The sequence below is a fragment of the Peromyscus californicus genome, unplaced genomic scaffold (assembly GCF_007827085.1).
Source record: "Peromyscus californicus insignis strain IS unplaced genomic scaffold, ASM782708v3 Scaffold_17__1_contigs__length_78620276, whole genome shotgun sequence".
In the NCBI taxonomy this organism is placed as follows: domain Eukaryota; kingdom Metazoa; phylum Chordata; class Mammalia; order Rodentia; family Cricetidae; genus Peromyscus; species Peromyscus californicus.
The window spans coordinates 14,455,356-14,473,642 of record NW_026294469.1 but is presented as its reverse complement, the minus strand read 5'-3'; the positions used below and the strand labels follow the sequence as shown (position 1 = coordinate 14,473,642).

Sequence of the window (18,287 nt, the reverse complement as noted above, 5' to 3'; positions counted from 1 at the left end):
TAACAAGGTCAATCAACTATCATCCAGGTGTTTTTCTTTACTCTTCTAGTTTGCTTTCTTTCTCGTTTTAATTTATTATGTGTATGAGTGCTTAGCTACTTATATCACTTGAGTGCAGTATCTGCGGCAGTCAGAAGAAGGTATCTGATCCCTTGGAACCGCGGTTACAGATATTTGACAGCGGCCATGTGAGTGCTAAAAAAAAAAAAAAAAAAAAAAACAACCCGGGTCCTCCGTAAGAACAGTCAGTGCTTTTAAATGCTAAGCCACCAAGTGCCCTTAATTGGCCAAGCCATCTCTCCAGCCCTAGTTTGATTTATTTCATGCACATTTTTACAATGAATACACTTATTTAATTTTTTGAGACAGAGTCTTTCTACATGGCTCTGGCTGTCCTGGAACTCACTATGTAGACCAGGCTGGCCTCCAACTCATGGCAATTCTCTTGCTTCCTGAGTGCTGGGATTAAAGACATGCACCACCACACCAGGCTGGCATGCACATTCTTTAACTAATATTAAGTATGATTTTTTTCATAAGTGTAAGCTAGAACATCTGATTTTTTTTTCAAGATGAACAGCAAATTAGCAAGTTATGTTAAGGCTTTTTCCCACAGACCCTAGCCTTTTCCTATCTGAAATAGAATGGCAAATAATTCGTAATGAGTATGACTACCAGGTGCTTTTCTTAACACACTAACATGTATTGTTAACTCATTAGTCCTCTTAACAAACCCAGCATAAATGCAATGCCACTTCATCTTAAAGAAATGGTTTTTCTTTCTTGAGGTAGAGATGCACCATATAATCCAGGGTAGCCTCAAACTCACTTGTAGCCCAGGCTGTCCTTGATCTTACCCTGCCTGTTGCCTCAGCCTACTGAGTCCTGAGATGACAAGTGTGAGCCACCACACCACATGTTTCCAGACTCTGGTCTGCTTCCCCAGTCCATAAAGCAGAAAAGTTCCTCCACCAGATTCTGCCTTACAGTCCTTCACCTGCCTCGTTCCTCTCTGAGCGCCACACTCCTGTGTTCAGATGCTGACTCAGCGGCTCTGCTTGAGTTGTTCCTTGTCTTCTCGGTGGCAAAGTTGCCAAAATAACTCTCCTGTTTGTCCACACAGACCTGCCCAGGTGCCCAGCATCTGCCCTTTGGATCCTGAGCCCCAACTCCTGATTCCTTTTTCCACCACTCGCCTCTGCTCTGTCCTCAGGTCAACAGCTCCCTCCATGACTTTGCACTACCAGGCCCAGCATTTTCTGAGAGGATTATCTCGCATATTGTGAGTCCAGGAACAGATAAAATCCAAAAATCAAAATATGTCTTCTCCAGAAATGTCCTTGGTTCTCTGGCCAAAAATGCCAGAAGGGAGCTCTAGTTTTTTGTCTTGTTTTGTTTTTGAGACAGGGTTTCTCTGTGTAGCCCCGATGTCCTGGAACTCGCTTTGTAGACCAGCAGCTCGCAACCACCTGTGCCTCCAGGTCCAGGGGATCCAGTGGTCTTTTCTGGACTCGTTGGGCACCAGGCATGCATGTAGTGCATTGACAAACACGTAGGCAAAACATCCCTACACATAAAAAATAAATCTTTAAGATAAAATAAGGTGGAGAAATGACTCTAAAGCCTAAGATGAGCTGCGTTTTCTTACTGTGGCATATAAAACAAAACACAGTACAATAAAATAATCTGCTTAAAAGTAGTGCACATTTCCAAAGCCTGTATTGGAGGGAAGACCGACCCCAGGCTGAGCGGCCAGCAGGGAAGCAAACCTTTCTGCATTTCTTCGCTCGCTTGCAGTTCCTAACAGTCACCAGCAGAGGGAAAAGTAGTTTTGTTTCGAGTGGATCCCGGCGCGGCACAAATTCTCTCACTAAAGAGAAGCAACCGCGAGCTCCAGGGAGACCCCGGTCTGTGGGCGGTTAAGCTGGTCTGGAGGAGTCACTTGGACAGCACAGGCTCTGCCAGGCCGTTGCCCAGACTCTCGGCAGCTCCCCTCAAACGAGAGTCGAGGGATAACTTGGTCGGGACTCCCTGCTGACCACCCAGCCTCGGACTCCTTCGCTGTCGCTGCGCAAAGCATTCTCTCGAACCCGCGTACCCGGGAGGCGAGTCCGAGTGCAATCCTGGGGAACCCAGCCCGGGTCCTAGTGCAATTCTGGGGAACCGAGCCCAGGTCCTAGTGCAGTCCTGGGAGCCCGAATTCCGGGCCGAGTGCGAACCAGGTAAGCATCCTCTAGGGTCCGAGCGCGCCCCCGGCGAGCTCGCGCCAGCTTCACCGCGCATTCCTGGAGCCGAGTCCACCCGCTTCAAGTCGAGACCAGGGCCAGGCGGAGGACTCAGGCGGTCCGAGTGCTGAAGGATCTGGGCTGCAGCCCTGGGCACAGACCGCGGAGAGGACCAAGGAGCTGCGGTGTAAACGGTAAAAACAGTCACGCTAGTAAACGGGTCAATGAGGGGCTGGAGAACCGCTGTTAATTAGAACGGGCGTGAAGAACTCCGTCGAGGACCTCGGCTGGACTGTGATGAGCAGTGCAGAGCCTGTGTCGGTGAGCTACCGAAAGGGAGACACGGACCTGCTCCGGGGACGTTTCCAGACACAGTGGATGAGAGCAGAAACTGACAGATTGCACACGGGAAGAGAACGTGCGGCGGGGTGGGAGGTTAGACCAGGGAACAGGCGGAGAGCAGCCGGCTAGACCCGCGGTTCCGCCAGCGCGGCCCGGGAGAGCGGGAGTCGTCGGCGCAGATCCCGAGTCCACCGTTGCCACCGACGTTGTCAGCCGGTCATCCCGGCCTGGGTAGCAGAAGCCCGGCGCGTCGGCAACAGGTTTGCTCCGAGCGGGACCGCGAGGGAAGACGTCAAGCTCTACGGGATTTGGAGGCCGGCTGCCAGGTGCTGTGTTTTTCTGTGCCCCGGGGTATTCCTAAAAAAAACCCATTAATGTTAAAAATTAGACTTCAGGACCCCAAGATCTTGCCAAACAGCGTAATGAGTAATTTGTTTACGTGAAGTCTCAGTAATACTGTGTGCGGAAGCCGTACCTCTCTAATTATATTTAAATGCATTCAGAAAGGGCCCATTTGTTTTTAGATAGCTAACTGCTCTTTGAAAATAGATGGGGGCAATAAAAAATTTCAATAATTTGAGATATATGCAAAAGTTTTGCCAAACTTTACACGAAAACGAGTGAAATAATAGCGGAGGCAAGTTCAGCTACTGTGAAAGAAATCTGTTCAGCTGGGCGGCCACCCTCCCCTAGTGCCGCTGCTTGAGGGTCACGGCAGACCCACGCCTGTGTGCCCCACTCTCGTCTGCAAACCCCAGCTCGTTTCCCTTGCCTGACTTGGCAGTGTGGGGGTCCCCCCCCCCCCCCCCCCCCCCGCACACCTGTTCTTGCTTCAGATATTTGCCTGTTGTGAGAATTCAGGAGGAGAAGTCGTTACTCAGATGGTGGCAGTAGAGATCGGCGATGAGAGGGGAGAAAGCCGTGGGAGGCGGGTGTGTGTTCGATTACCTGGGCTGAACTTAGCGTGCTGTTCCCCGCTAAGCAGTGCCAAGCCAGGAGCCGGCTTCCAAGCTCCGCTGTGGCTGAAAGGCTGTACGGGAGTCTCTCCTCAAACAGCACGTATATAAAAGAATAGCAGCTGCCTTGAATCTTCTCCTATAACCCCAGGTTTCCCCAAACCTCAGCACCAAACCTTTGGCTTGGAATGTGTTTTACTATTATGAAAGTTCACAGCTACTCAGGATTAGAGCTAGTATATATTATAAATATCATCCATGTGGCCCAGGCTAGCCTTGAACTTGCTGTGTAGCTGAAGATGACCTTGTACTTATGAGCGAGCGTGTGTGATGCCTGTGCGTACATGTGTACAGGTCATTCGTCTGCACATCTGGAGGTCGGAGGCTGAGGTCTGGATGGCTTCCTCAGTCACTGGTGCATCCTATTTTATTGTAAAGATTTTTTTTTTAATGTGTAGGGGTGTTTGCCTACATGTTTGTGCACTACATGCATGCCTGGTGCCCAAGGAGTCCAAAAGAGAACATCGGATCCCCTGGACCTGGAGTTACAGATGGTTGTGAACTGCTATGCAGCGCTGAAGAGTCAAAGCTAGGTTCCCTGGAGAGCAGCTGGGGCCCTTAAACACTAAGCCATCTCCCAAGCCCTTTCACTTTTTAGTTTTTGAGTCTCTCGATTACTGTTTTATCTTGGCTACCTGGCTAGTAAGTCCAGGACCCTGTCCCTGTCCCATGCCACACACTCGGCATTTTTTTTTTTTTTTTTTTTTTTTTTTTTGGTTTTTCGAGACAGGGTTTCTCTGTGTAGCTTTGCGCCTTTCCTGGGACTCACTTGGTAGCCCAGGCTGGCCTCGAACTCACAGAGATCCGCCTGGCTCTGCCTCCCGAGTGCTGGGATTAAAGGCGTGTGCCACCACCGCCCGGCACACTCGGCATTTTTTAGTGCATGCCGCAGCACTCAGGTATTTTTGGGGATGCTGGGGATCCAAACTCAGACCCTCATGTTCGCACATGGTCACTCGTAACTGTTGAGCTGTCTCTCCAGCTCGGCTTGTTTTTGAGACAGGGTCTCTTGTAGCTCAGGCTAGGCCTCACATTCTATATCCTCCTGCCTCTACCTCCCGAGGGCTGGATTGCAGATGTGCACCACACCCAGTTGTATGTGGTGCTAGGGGTCATGCCTGGGCTTCGTTGGAGCTAGTTAAGCACTGTAGCACCTGAACAGCCCAGTGTCCAGGTACAGATGTTTAAACTAGGAAATGCTGCAGTGTGGGCGTCCTTGTAATTCCTTCTGGTGGGTGTCCACACTTGCATTGGAGCACACTGCATTTTGTATGATGGAGAAACCAAATAACCTTTGTGTGTCAGGTAGCTCTGGAAGGAGTCTGACCTAGTGTGACAGATCCTCTGTTGGGAAAACCTTCCTCCTTCTCTCCTGTCCTCAGTGGGCAGCATCTCCCAGGTTGCCTCACGGACACAAGATGGCTGCTAAAGTCATCACACCTACATTCCAGGCATGGATAAGGAGAAATAAAGGCAGAAAGGTCTGTGCAACGGTCTGCTTGTATTTTTTTTTTTTGTGTGTGTGTGTGGCAGATTGTCTGCAAAAACAGTTGCCAATAACCCCTGTAGGCACGTGTCACTTTTCCTATCAAGAAGTGGAATCTATCGTTCATTTCTGTAAGTCAGAGCTGGTTCTAATGATCTGCTTTTGCTATTGTTTGTTTTTGTTTTGTATTTTGAGACAGGGTCTCTCTTCATAGCCCTGGCTGTCCTGGAACTCACTCTGCAGCCCACTGTGCCCCACATTGGGCAACAGAATGTTTTGAAAGGCCCAGCAAGGCCTTGCTGTTTTTGTGCCCCCTTCTTGGCATCCAGCTGCTGAGTAGAGCAGCTTAGTCCTTGTTGCTGGGTGATGGAACATGATGACAGAGGCCCAACCTTCCCTGGCTCCTCCAGCCGCTATTGCCAAGGCATCTGTCATGGTGCGAAACAGTCCTGGGTGTGCCAGTCCCAGCTGCTCCCTCATAGAATGTAAGACCCCGCCCGAGCCAACTCAGAATTGTCACAAGTGGCAAGTCATTTCTGAACTATGCAGACACATAGATGTCCATCCCCTCCAAATACCAGGACCTCCAACTGTGAGGTTTATGGGCCCTTGGCATCACTAGCCCTGTTATAAGTCTGTTCATCACAGAGGAAGGGTGGCCCTCTCCACATGGGGAAGAGAGGTGGCAGAGGCCTCAGCTGGCAGGCACCAGGTGGCAGGTCGGGGCAGGAGAAGTCCCACTGAGACCTCAGGACCATCTTCTTTGATGGTCATCCTGCTTGGGCACAGGTGCATCCTCTGAGTCTGCCCCAGCTACTCCTGGTTTCTGTGCCCACCAGGCCCGAAGCATATGGCATGCTCACAGCTCTGGCCACAGGGTCTGGCCACCTTAGTCCTGTTCCCTGTAGGACAGGTTCTGTGTCAGCCTGGCCCTACTCATTGCCACACCTGCATTGTCTGCTCAGCCCTCGGCAACCAGGTGTGGAGGGGTGTGGGGGGAAGGGGGGTTGGGGGTGATGGGGACAGAGCTCTGTGGATTTTGCCAATAATGGGACTGTGAAAGTCAGATGTAGGCCTCCTTGAGGAGCGTGTTCAAAGTGGTCACCAGGGTTTTATGCGTGAGCCTGAGGAAAAGACGATGTCTCTTTGGTATGGTGGATTTGGCCTTGAGCTTTAAGAGAACTGGATGGGCTTCTTCCTGGCCACGTGACCTTGAATGTGTATTGTTGCGTGTTGCCTCAGTTTCCACAGTTGTAAAATGAGGCTTCCGGTCTCCATTTCAGAGGATTATTGTAGGATTGAAGGAGAGGGTGTGTAGTGGGTGCTCAGTAAATGGTGACTGTCCCTTACTGTTTTGTTTCACCGAGTGTAAGCGCCTGAGTGCCTGGGCTGTGGGATCAAAGGAACAGTTAGCTCTTCCTCCAGAGCCATTGGAAGTTAATGGCCCCCGCTGGGGGAGGGGAGGAGTTCTTAGTCAGTGGTGTAAATTGTCTGTGTCCCCGTAAATAACTCCACTATGCTCGTGCAAGCAACCCTAATTAGACTCACCGGTTTTCACTCTTCTCCCTGCATCAACAACAATATAAGAGACATGAAGGCGGTAGCTGGGCTGTGGTGGTTAGTGCTAATTACCAACCTGACAATCGAGGGAACCATGGGAGACGAGCCTTCAGGCGCCCCAGTTCTCTTTCCACCAGGGTGACTTAGGCTGTCAGACATGGTGGCAAGTTGCTTTATCTGCTGAGCCATCTCACCTTCCCAGGACCCCCCTCTGTGGTGGGCGGGCCCGTCCCTGCCTGGATGGTAAAACGTAGAGAGGAAGCTGAGCCGCAGTGTGTACTCTCTGCTTCCTCATGGTGGGTGTGACTGGACCAGCTGCCTGGGGTGCTTGCTGCTTTGGACTTCATGCTCCTGAACCGTGAGCTGGAATAAGCCCTTTCTCCCTGAAGTCGCTTCTGTCAGGGTGTTTTGTCAGAAACAGGAACAGGAAACAGGAAAAGGAGCAAACAGGGACTTACTGGGCAGAATGGGATTCAGCAGGCGTGGGGGGAGGCAAGAGGATAATGGGTGAATATGATCAAGATGTATTGTATACATTTAGGAAATTGTCACAGATTAGAGTAGACTGCTTTAAAGAATTGTGTGTTGTGTGTGGGTATGTGCCCTTGAGCAAGATGCCCATAGAGGCCAGAAGAGGGCATCAGATCCTCTGGAGCTGGAATTATAGGTGGTTGTGAGCTGCTTAACGTGCCAATCTGGGTGTTAGGAACTGGACTCAGGTCCTGTGGAAGAGCAGTATGTGCTCTTAATCTCTGAGACAACTCTCCAGGCCCTAAAAATACTTGTTAAGGTGTTACCGGTCAATCAAAAGGCATCTTTTCATAGATGTCCATTATGAAATTGAGAGTTCTTTCCTACTGAGAATGTTACTGCCAATATTGTTACTACAGTTAACAAATTAATTTAAAGTACTGTAAATATTATTTTTTTAATTACTTAAAAAGAAAGCTGGGTGTGGTGGCATGTACCTTTAATCCTGTCACCTGGGAGGCAGAGGCAGGTGGATCTCTGAATTCAAGGCCAGCCTGGTCTACAGGTCTTTCAGGATGGCCAAGGCTACACAGAGAAACCCTGTCTCAGAAACAACAACAACAAAAAACTATCTGGTCATATCTCCTCTCATTATCTGTCCCTAGTTTTCACTCTCTGGGGAGGATGCCCTTTTACTGAACAAGTCATGTGACCACTCCATGCCTCTCCTGGAAGATGGAGACTATTCTCTTGGAGCCAGAGGAGCCTGAGAGAAAAATCTGTGAGACTGGAGACTTTGAACAACACATTTTCAATTCACTCTGGCTTGGACTTAGTCCTAGGTGTGATAACCGCCGCCCCCCCACCCCGTGTGTGTGTGTGTGTGTGTGTGTGTGTGTGTGTTACGCACAGGTGTGCCACAGAGTGAAATGTCATGATGCACATGTGGAGGATGATGGACAGCTTGATGGAGGTGGTTCTCTCCTTCCACCATATGGATTCTAAAGGTGAAACTCAGGTCTTCAGACTTGGTGGCAAGTTCCTTTGCTCACTGAGCTGTCTTGTCACCCCCCCTCCCAGTTGCTCGTTTAATAGCTACGGGAGCTTATAACATTAGAATATGAAAATGGATTCAATAGAGTCATTCTTTTTCAGACTAAAACAAATGGCTCCACTGACTGGAAAACTGGAGTAACACTCCCCAGACCCATCATCTCACTGGCCTCCCACAACTGCCCCCGAGTGAAAGGATGCTTTGAAATGCATTTTCCTGAGACCTCCGCAAGTTGTCTGACACCTCTAGGGCGTGGTGAATCCTGTCACGACTCACTTGGTAATGCGCATTTGTCCTTCAGAAATTGTGTAGCTTGGCAGACATAGTCCATGGAAATCTTTTGCCTTCGGCTGAGCCTGCCTGTAGTCATTCCTTCTGTACCCTGCTCCTCTGTGGTTTCTCTCTCCTTGGCAGGTAACAATCAATGATTTCAACATCGGAAGTCTGAACCTGCTGGGGCTCCGATATCATGTTTGCTTTGTGATGGTCTTCAACGATGATGACTTCTCTTGCTTTATGTCTTAGTCAGTGTTCTACTGCTGTGAAGAGACACCATGACCCTGGCAATTCTTAAAAAGGAAAATATTTAATTGGGGCTGGCTTACAGTTTCAGAGGTTTAGTCCACTATTATCGTGGCAGGAAGCACGGTGGCATACAGGCAGACGTGGTGCTGGAGAGGTAGCTGAGAGTTCTACATCTGGATCCGCAGGCAGCAGGAAGGGAGGGATCCACTGGGCCTGGCTTAGGCTTCTGAAACCTTAAAGCCCACCCCCAGTGACATATATCCTCCAGGAAGGCCATGCTTCCTAATCCTCATAAGTAGTGCCACTCTCTGGTGACCAACTCCAATATATAGCCTATGGGGGCCATTCTTATTCAAACCACCACAGTTTAAGTTTCTAGCAGAGGTTCTACTGTACATGGTCTATATGGAGAGTGAGAACAAGTGAGGTTCCCTGTGTGGGTCAGACTGTGTGCAGGACCCAAGGCTGCAGAGCTCTCAGAACCCTCTGCAGAAGGCCCAACGGCTTCAGGTTTCTCATCAGCTTGTGGTGCCCATGGGCTGTAGCTTCCTGGGGCAGCTCATTATTTAGCACTTCTGGAGCACTGTAGAAGGATCATGTGGTTATGTGGGAAGGCTTAGCGCAAGCCCAGGAGTGGAGCTGTTAGCCCAGCTCCCAGGGAACTACCCCCTAGAAGGGTAGATAGGATGGGTGTGGCCACAGGGCTGAGCAGGTGACTTTTGGACCAATCCCCTAGCTATGAGAGCTCAGGCTAATAGCCAATCAGTACTTTCCTCATCGATGTAACTAGGGGTAAAAATAGCATCAAACTTACCTTGTGGTAAGATTAGCCTTAGTTATGCAAGGTCCTCTTGTTAGAAGCTGTGTGCCGCTTGCCCTGCTTCTCGTAAGGTAGCCACAACTACTCCGCTTCTCCATGGTTCTGGAAGCATGGTGACCCCTGGCAGCATGTATTATGACGTCTACTTTCTGTCTTCCAAATGGACTAGGAGTTTAGCTGTCCTGCCGAGAGCACCCCCCACACTGCCCCCTCCCCTCCATCCCCCTGCATCCCTGCCTCTTTGCCCTGTCTGCAGAGGGACTGCACAGGCCAAGACCCCAGTGTACCCCTCTGCTGCTGCTGGCAGCCTGTGTTTCCTTTGAAAGTCTCATGGCCGTGCGCTCCTGTGAGTGCTGATGTGACTGTTTCTCTGCCAGGATCGGTGACATTCGAACACTGCCAGTGCTTGGATTAATGTTGACATTTTTGGTGTAGCTTGAAATACAGATAAGCTGAAGTGTGGTTCTGCTAGTGTCAGCATTCAGGGGCCTAAACTTTACAAACTGGCTGCCGGGGAAAAGCTTCCTTTCTTTTTCAGACAGTAAGATCATAATTTTTCCTTTAGCTGGCAGCCAACTGTGTGAATGTAACAACTAAACCTCATTGATGCTTTATGATATATCAGTCTTTCCCCTGGATAATTGTCTTAGTCACTGTTCTATTGCTGTGAAGAGACACCATGACCAAGGCAACTCTTATAAAAGAAACCATTTAATTGGGGGCTTGCTTACAGTTTCAGAGTATGAGTCCATGATCATCATGGAAGGAAGCAGACAGGCATGGCACTGGAGCAGTAGCTGAGAGCTTTACCTCCTAACTACAGTCAGAGAGAGAGAGAGAGAGAGAGAGAGAGAGAGAGAGAGAGAGAGAGAGAGAGAGAGACTGGGCCTGGCTTGGGCTTTTGAAACCTCAAAGCCCACCCCCCAGTGACACACTCCCTCCAACAAGGCCACACCTCCTAATCCTTCTCAAACAGTTCAACTAACTGGGGACTTAGTATTCAAGCATATGAACATGGGGGCCATTCTCATCCAAACCACCACAATAATTAATTATTATTTTAATTTCCCCCAAATATAAGCTAATTCTTTTACGCTGATTCAAATCCTCTGAGGAGCAAGCAGTGTGTGAGTTGAAAACAATGCCTGAGTGACCCGAAGGGTCAACCAAGGCTCCACAGCCTGTGTAACTTATTGGGTCAAGATTGAGAAAAACCCCTCTCAAAGACAGGGTTTCCAGGGCTTATAGCCTGAGATGATGGTGTGTGTATGTGTGAATGTGTATACACGTGTGTCCAGGTGTGCATGCACATGTGTTCCTGTGTGTAGACATGTTCATGTGTGTGTGTATGTGTGCATACATGTGTTTATGTGTGTGTGTACATGTGTGTATGTATGCATACAGAGGTATCAGGTGTCTTTCTCAACTGGTCATCTTATTTTTTGGGACAGGGTCTCTCTCTGAACTTGGATCTCACTGATTTAGCTAGACTGGCTGGCCAGCAAACCCTGTGCTCCCTCCTGTCTCCACCTTCCACACTGGGATGACAGGTGCATGCCACGGCACCCAGCTTTTTCTGTGGGTGCTGGAGATTCAGACTCGGGTTCCCATGCTCGCATAGCAAGAACTTTGTAGACAACCATCTCCCCAGCCTGTTTCTGTCCAGTGGTTGCTTAACAATTAGGAGCATATGTGGCATTTTAGTTGGGATGTTTCTGGTTTCCACTATGAGAGGCACAGTCCAATATCCAGCCTTGAGTGTAGACCCCAGGGGCCTCAACTGAACTAGACTGGTCAGGCCCACATGAAGCTGGGAGACCACAGCGGTCACCCCACACAAAGCCCAGTGCTACACAGTTGGGTGGGCAGAATGGGAGACAGGGAGGAGGTCTGTCATGCTCCTCCTCCAACACGCTGGTAAAGAGAGAACAAGAGGACTATTCCCAGGTGTGCTCCTCCAAGGCTGTGTGCACCTGTCTGCTAGGATCCAGTCTAGATCGTCAGGAAGCGCTTCTTTTGCCAGGACTCCGGAAGGAAGGAGCCTCGCGATTCCTCCAGAATGGGGCAGCTGGAGAGCTTCCTGGATGCATTCTTTGTATATCCCTCCCCCCACCCCCGAGTTTTGCAGTTCTATGGCCCCTCAACCACTGGCTCTTCCTTGAGATCTGCACTCAAGGGCATTTAGAGGTGGGGGATGAGCTGGGCACGGAGGCTCACACCTTGAATCCTGGCATTTGGAATGTGGTGGAGGAAGGGGCCAGCTCAGTCTTAGCTACAGGAAAAGCTATCTTAAAACAGTGCTGGGGATGTAGCTGAGTTGATAGGTGCCTGCTTAGTGTACCAGAGGCCCTGCCCTGCCTTTAATCCCCTGCACCACCTAAAGCAAGGTGGCACCCAGGCCTGAGACCTCTGCCCTTATGAAGGTGGGAGCAGGAGGAATTAAACCCACCCCTGTTTTACTCCTAGCTCACCCGGGCTCTAGGAGACCTTGTCTCTAAACAAGAGCAGGAGAGTTAGATCTGGGCTCCTTCTCAGGCTGGTCAGATGGCTCAGTGGTAAAATGCTTACTGCCAAGCCTGGCAACTTGAGTTCAGTCCCCTCTCACTTCCGTAAGTATGTGTGAACATATCCAGCTGCCTCCCCCCGCCACCTCATACAGTTCTATAACGAGAGCTGTGGAAACGTGTCTGGATTAACCCATGAATATTCCAATTTGTTTTAGAAAATAACCTTTTTCTTTCTCACCACCCCCAGTATTTTCTTCTATCTAGTTACAGTCATGCCTAAAAATCAGTGATTCGTGGGGACCGTCAGGCTTCATGGGAAAGGAAACCCTGGAAATGTGCATTTGACAACACAAACTCTCAGCACACCTGGACCCCACCCCTGGGGTATAGAAACCGTCCGGGTCAAAACCTCCCTTTGGATCTTGGGGATTGCAGCAGGGGCAGAAGGCCTCAGTGTGAGAGCTCCGAGGAAGGGAAGTGGGGGCTGAGGGCAGTGTGGTGTTGAGAAGGACCAGGCCCTTCCTGCGGTGGTGGCTGTGGAAACAGGGTGGAACCACAGGTGAGGAAAGAGTCAGAGCGTCTTCATTTGTGTCAGGAGCCTCTGGGCACACTGCAGTTTCCCAGTGGCTGCCAACAGGTAGAAGGTGGCTGCAGCCTGCCTTCCAGGCTAGAATCTACCCAGGTTCTGCTTCCCAAGCCCCCAGACGCCATTTTGAAAAGCTTTTCTCTTTTGTTGGCTTTTCCTATTATTCTCATAGGAATATTATTCTCATAGGAATAGTCTCGTGTCCCTCCACACCTCAGGATCCCTGCCTTTACCTCCACCACCCTTTCTCTGCCGGACGGAAGGGGAACGCTGCAGAGGGTCCTGACCTTACACAGCACCATGTCTGCAGGCTGTGCTGTCTGGGTTCCCATTGCGGACCTGAGGCTTAGCAATTGCTCCAACACCCAAGTGCTGGCATTAGGAAGGAAACAATCCAGGAAGGAAGAATGGGTGTGCTGGCCAGGAAGGGGACATCCCAAAAGCCTGTCCACTGCTGTGAGGCCACAGCACCTCCATTACCCCAGAGTTGAGAACTTGGAGACTCTGCCCTAATTAGGAAAATGAGGCCAAGGTGGCCCAGGCTGTTTCTATACCGGGGAGGGTGGCGGGGGCATCAGGAGGTATAGCACCTTCTCGGGAATTACTGCTGACTGATTAGCACATCTTCCTCTTGGCACCACGGCTGCGTTTGGTGAGGACACAAGGTAAGTGAGGGCACCAAGATTGTGTCCTGCCTTGAGACACTGCTGCACGTCTGTGCCAGTAAGTGTGAACCATCTGTCTGGGCTTGGGCTGGGGAGTGAGGGGTGATGAGCTCAGGGGAGGTGTACTCTGGGGAGGGCAAACGAGAGACAAGGCTACAAAGGGCAGGGCAGGGCTGGGGAAGCCGCTCGGACAGGCACGACCCTCCGAGGATGCTAGGCTTGTCAGCAGTGGCAGGGACACAGTCCGAGCTCTACTGCAGCCACAGCCAGAGGATCCCACCACCCACAGGCGTCCATCAGGTAAAGCTGCATACCTGACTACACCGGAAAAGAGCTTCAGGATGGGCTAGGGTGATCAAAGTGAATAAGTCTATTGAGTAGAGAAAAGATGTATTTCAGGTTTAATACACAGAGTAGAGAAGAGAAGAAAGAGGGAGGGGAGAGGGAGAGAGAGGATTTGAGGGAGAGGAAGAAAGAGTTAAGAGACGGACAGGAACATCCAGGAAAATGGCTGTGAGCTTATTCAGGAGCAATTATGTGGCTTTCTAAACTGTATTCCTCAAAGAATATAATTTGTAAAAAGATTGAAAGATTAAGCAAAGCTTGAAATTGAAGTATAGTGTTAAAAAATAAGCAAGTGTATGTGAGCTAGCATATTGACTTTTTAAGACTTTCCTTTTGTAAAGTGGTTCTTTGCATCACTTGGGTTTAGAGATGAGAAGAGAGCAGTGTCATAACTCAAGGTCACAAACATCCTGGCCTTAAGCTAGTGTGGTTCATTTGTTGCTTTGAACATCTCTACTTAAAATAGTCTCGGGAAAGGGGACGCTGTCTCTGGAAGCAGCCTGGGCTTTATCAGCTGTGGTGTAGTTTCTGGCCAGGTGCTGGACAAGGGGCTTCCTTCACTTCCTATGTCCCCATAGCTTTTCTACCCTGCTTGGCCAGGAAGCCCTGGACTCACGTGCCTGGGACACTCATGTGCCTGGGACATAGACAGAGGCTGGGTTGAGCCTCCAGTTCTTGGGTCCAGCCTGTTGGTGAAGGCTTGAGGCAGAAGCTCTGACTTGTGAGCCGTGTACATGGTGGGGTTTTCAGACACACTCTAGGCACGCAGGCTGCTGTTCTGAGTCCCTACTCTGGTTTCAGGCCTTGCTTGCCAACGAAGAGAGGGAAGGCTGCAAACCCAGGCCATGCAAGAAACCATGAGGGCAGCTGCACACAGCTGTGTAGTTTCTGCCTTGCACAAAAGCACGGAGCCAAGTGGGGCTAATGTGCAGCCAACATTCTCCACCCAAGTTGTATCCGTCAATACAGGTCTGGGTCTATGCAAGAGAGAGTCCTCTTTATAATTCATATTTATGGGCAGTATGGGTTAGTGGCAGCCCTGAGGACAGTCACCCAGAAACTCCTACAGGGCATGGACAGTTCTCCTATCCCTGGAGCCCACTCCAGTACTGGGTTCACAGTTCTCCCAGGCTCAGTGAGTAGGGGATGAGCCGTTTATTTCTCTCTTCTGCCAGGCATAGGGGGATCACTCTTAAAAAAATATTTTATCTTATACATGTGAGTGTTTTGCCTGCATGTATGTCTGTGCATCACATGTGTGCCTGATGCCTTTGGAGGTCAAAAGAGCATTGGATCCCCTGGAACTGGAGTTAGAGATGGTTGTGAGCCACTACGTGGGTGCTGAGAACCGAACCCAGATCCTCTGCAAGAACAGCCAATGCTCTTAAGGCTGAGCTATCCCCCTAGCCTGAGCACCTTACTATTTTAAATGTGGGCTTTAGTGCATGTTTTAGTATATCATTGTTAGCCCTGACTTGAATTTTTTTTTGCTTTCCATATTATGTATGGCTATTTTTCTGCATGAAATTTCAAGTGGCTTTATTGGGATTATAACTTACATACCATATACTTCAGCCACTTAAAATATTCAACTCGATAGTTCTTAGTATAGTCACAGGGTACTGAAGCTACCACTACTGTCTAATCTTAGAGTAATTTGCCCCTCCTAAAGGAAGCCATTCATTATCATCAATCACTATCCTGCCTTCTACCCCTGTCCCTGCTTAAGCCGTCATTGTCATTTCTGTGGCTATGAACGTCCTTTTTTTTGGACATTTCCTATAAATATATTCATAAAATATATGGCCTTTGTTGACTGATCAACTTACGTAGCTTGAAGGTGCTCATTGGTGCTTTGGTTGGTGTCCAGTTACTGTTCTATTGTTGTGAAGAGACATCATGACCAAAGCAACTTACAGAAGAGAACTTTTAACTGAGGGCTTTCTTACAGTCTCAGAGGGTTAGTCCATTATCATCATGGTAGGGAGCATGGCTGCAGGCAAGCATGGTATTGGAGAGGTAGCTGAGAGCTGCATCCTGATATTCAGGCAGCGGGCAGAGAGAGACATTGGGCCTGGGTGGGCTTTTGAAACCTCAAAGCCACCCCAGTGCCACACCTCCTCCAAAGAGCCACATCTCCTAATCACTATGGAACAGTTCTACTAACTGGGGACTATGCATTCAAATATATGAGCCTGTGGGGGCCTTCTCCTTCAGACCACCACAGTTGGTAGTTCATTATACTTGTACACTAGTTAGATGAGAACTGATGTCTTTGGAGTGTGGAATTTCCCACCTAAGAGCAGACACTCAGCCCCCTTTGTCCCAGGCTCCTTTCTTGCTATTGGGACCGTTGATGAGTTTCTTATTTAGGTTTAGACATTTCTCACCACCTGGTCCTACACATTTCACTTTGTTTCTTACTGCTGTCTGTGGGTAGGATTTGCTCCTGCCTGGAATCTTTTGACATAGGAAGGCTATTACTTCAAAAGATTGATGTTATCTTCCTTTGCTCGACAGTTGTTTTGTGGAGTTGGTCACATTGATGCTCCAGGTGTTTGCAGCTGTGAGCCCATGTCATCTACAGATAGACATTTCCGATTTCCTTTTTGGCCCTTCTCTAAGCCAGGCTCTACATGCTTTCTCTAATCTACATGTGTTGGCTACTGCTAGATTGGAGGAGAGCATCCACGCCTGTTCCTCATGGTGACAGAAGTCCAGGAACACAGAGCAAGCCCTGTCATGGTCACACGCAGCCTGAATGGTTTATTCTTGTGTGCTTAGTGAATGAATAAATATTTACTACTCCCCGTTTTGGACTAATAACCTAAAATCTTCATTTTGGATCAGCAGATCTTCTCATTGCAGTGTTCAGTGATATTAGATTGCAGAGAACTATTATGAGTTGCACACTAGAGCACCAAATCTGCCACAACTTCATCAACGTGGTTCATTACATTTTAAAATAGACTTTATGAATAAAATGTTACAGTTTGGGTACAATTACTCTGAAAAAATGTTATAGCCACGTCTAATAGAGTAATGCAATATGATATGGATATTTGTATACATACCCCAAAGATATATATATGTGTGTGTATGTGGGTGTGTATATATATATATATACACACACATCCAAAATATGTGTGCTAGAATGATAATAAAAGCTTTATTCACAGTAGCTGAAGAGCAGAGCAGACTTTTGGATACACTAGGATATATTCAAACAGCAAAACACTCACTCTGCGTACAGCAGTGATACAAAATGGTCAGGATCTATTTGTAGGTGTGTAGCTGAATCTCACAAGCATGAGTAACAGAAACTCCAAGCACTGCTTGATGTAGTGGGTTAACAGTAGCGGGGACAGGGTTGGTGGCAGGGAATGAAGTGACCCTTTGGAATAGAGTAAGGACAGTTCATTGACCAAACCATCAGATGACAGCAGCCTGGGCGGTAGTCTCCTCTGTGACTTAGGTTAACGGGCTACGGGGAGGTGAGTGCGAGGGCATCTCCGTTTCTGTTCAGTTTCCTGATACGTCATTTGTGCCATGTGAAGGGTGACAGCACAGACTGGCTACTGTTCAGTTCTAGGAAGTCAGTGTGAGCCACTGTGCATTTCCAGATATGCAGTCCATGCCATGCAAATAAAAGCCATGTCAAAAACAAGTAGTCCTGGTTGATCAAAGTTCAACCTTAGTCAGTGTGTCTCAGGGTGTGGGGCTGAGGCTCTGTGGAGTCAGGGGACAGTGGTCCCAGCTAGCAGTCGGAGATTTCTGGACCAAGCTTCTGAAAATTCTGTAACAGGGACCTGCTCCATTTTCTGGTCTCGTATTAATGGCCTTTCCCCTCCACACTCCCTAACCATTAACCAGTGAGCCTGTTAGTCAAAAGTGTCAGTGGCTGTGGAGGAGTGACCGGGAAGAGGCACAAGGGGACCGACCGCTGCAGACAGACCATGTTCTGTAAAGGGATGGGGCTCTGGATGTCCTGAATCATTTTTCATATGATTTCTGAACTTTCCCATGTGTGTATCACACTACAACCTTATTGCTGTGCATGTGTTTATTGGTAACACGTGTGAACATGTATGCGTGTTTCCACAGTGGCACCCATCTTCCAGATTTCCGTGGTAGCTCTGACTGAGGTGGACATAGTAACTCTCAGGTCACATGTCACACACTTGACATGTCTCCATATGCATACATGTAGATTACAGAGCTGTAAAAGCCCAAGAGGCCACAGCAGAGCTCAGGAGGGTTCAGAGATCCAAGAGGCAGGAAGGCAGGCATGAAAGGCATGATGTCTCTGTGAGAGGTAAAGCAGCCAGCAGCTGGAGAGGCTGGTATTGTGAGTCAGGCCACTGTGGGCCGCAGGTCTGAGAGGAAAGCTGCGGGGTGAAGCTCAGCTGTGGAAGCGAAAGTGCAGGACTTTTGAGTTGAGACGGGCGAATGGGTAGATGACCTCAAGGTTAGATGGGTGAACAAGAGGACAGGCAGATGTCAGTTGGTCACAGCAACAGTGGGGACCAAACTGGGCTGAAGCCCCTGGGACAGATGGAGGTTCTCTGCCTGTTGGTCCTTGACACTGGGTGGTCAGATGACAGGCCAGTGGGGATTGTCACCGTCATAATGCTAGGTGTTCACCTCTTTATGGGATCCGCTGTGTCTGGTAGGTTCTGAGGCCT

At 49.2% G+C, this 18,287-nt stretch overlaps 1 long non-coding RNA gene across 2 annotated transcripts in view; it reads left to right on the top strand.

Annotated features, from left to right (window-relative positions):
* The first annotated feature begins 222 nt into the window (after positions 1–222).
* Positions 223–18,287, top strand: part of LOC128112597 (uncharacterized) — a 58,441-nt gene continuing 40,376 nt past the window's right edge. Inside the window, exon 1 of one of the 2 annotated variants that reach the window (XR_008219039.1) lies at positions 223–2,893. This is a non-coding gene — a long non-coding RNA (uncharacterized LOC128112597). Of the gene's footprint in view, positions 2,894–6,125; positions 7,943–18,287 lie in introns of those variants that run through there. The other variant, XR_008219041.1, reaches the window with a different exon arrangement.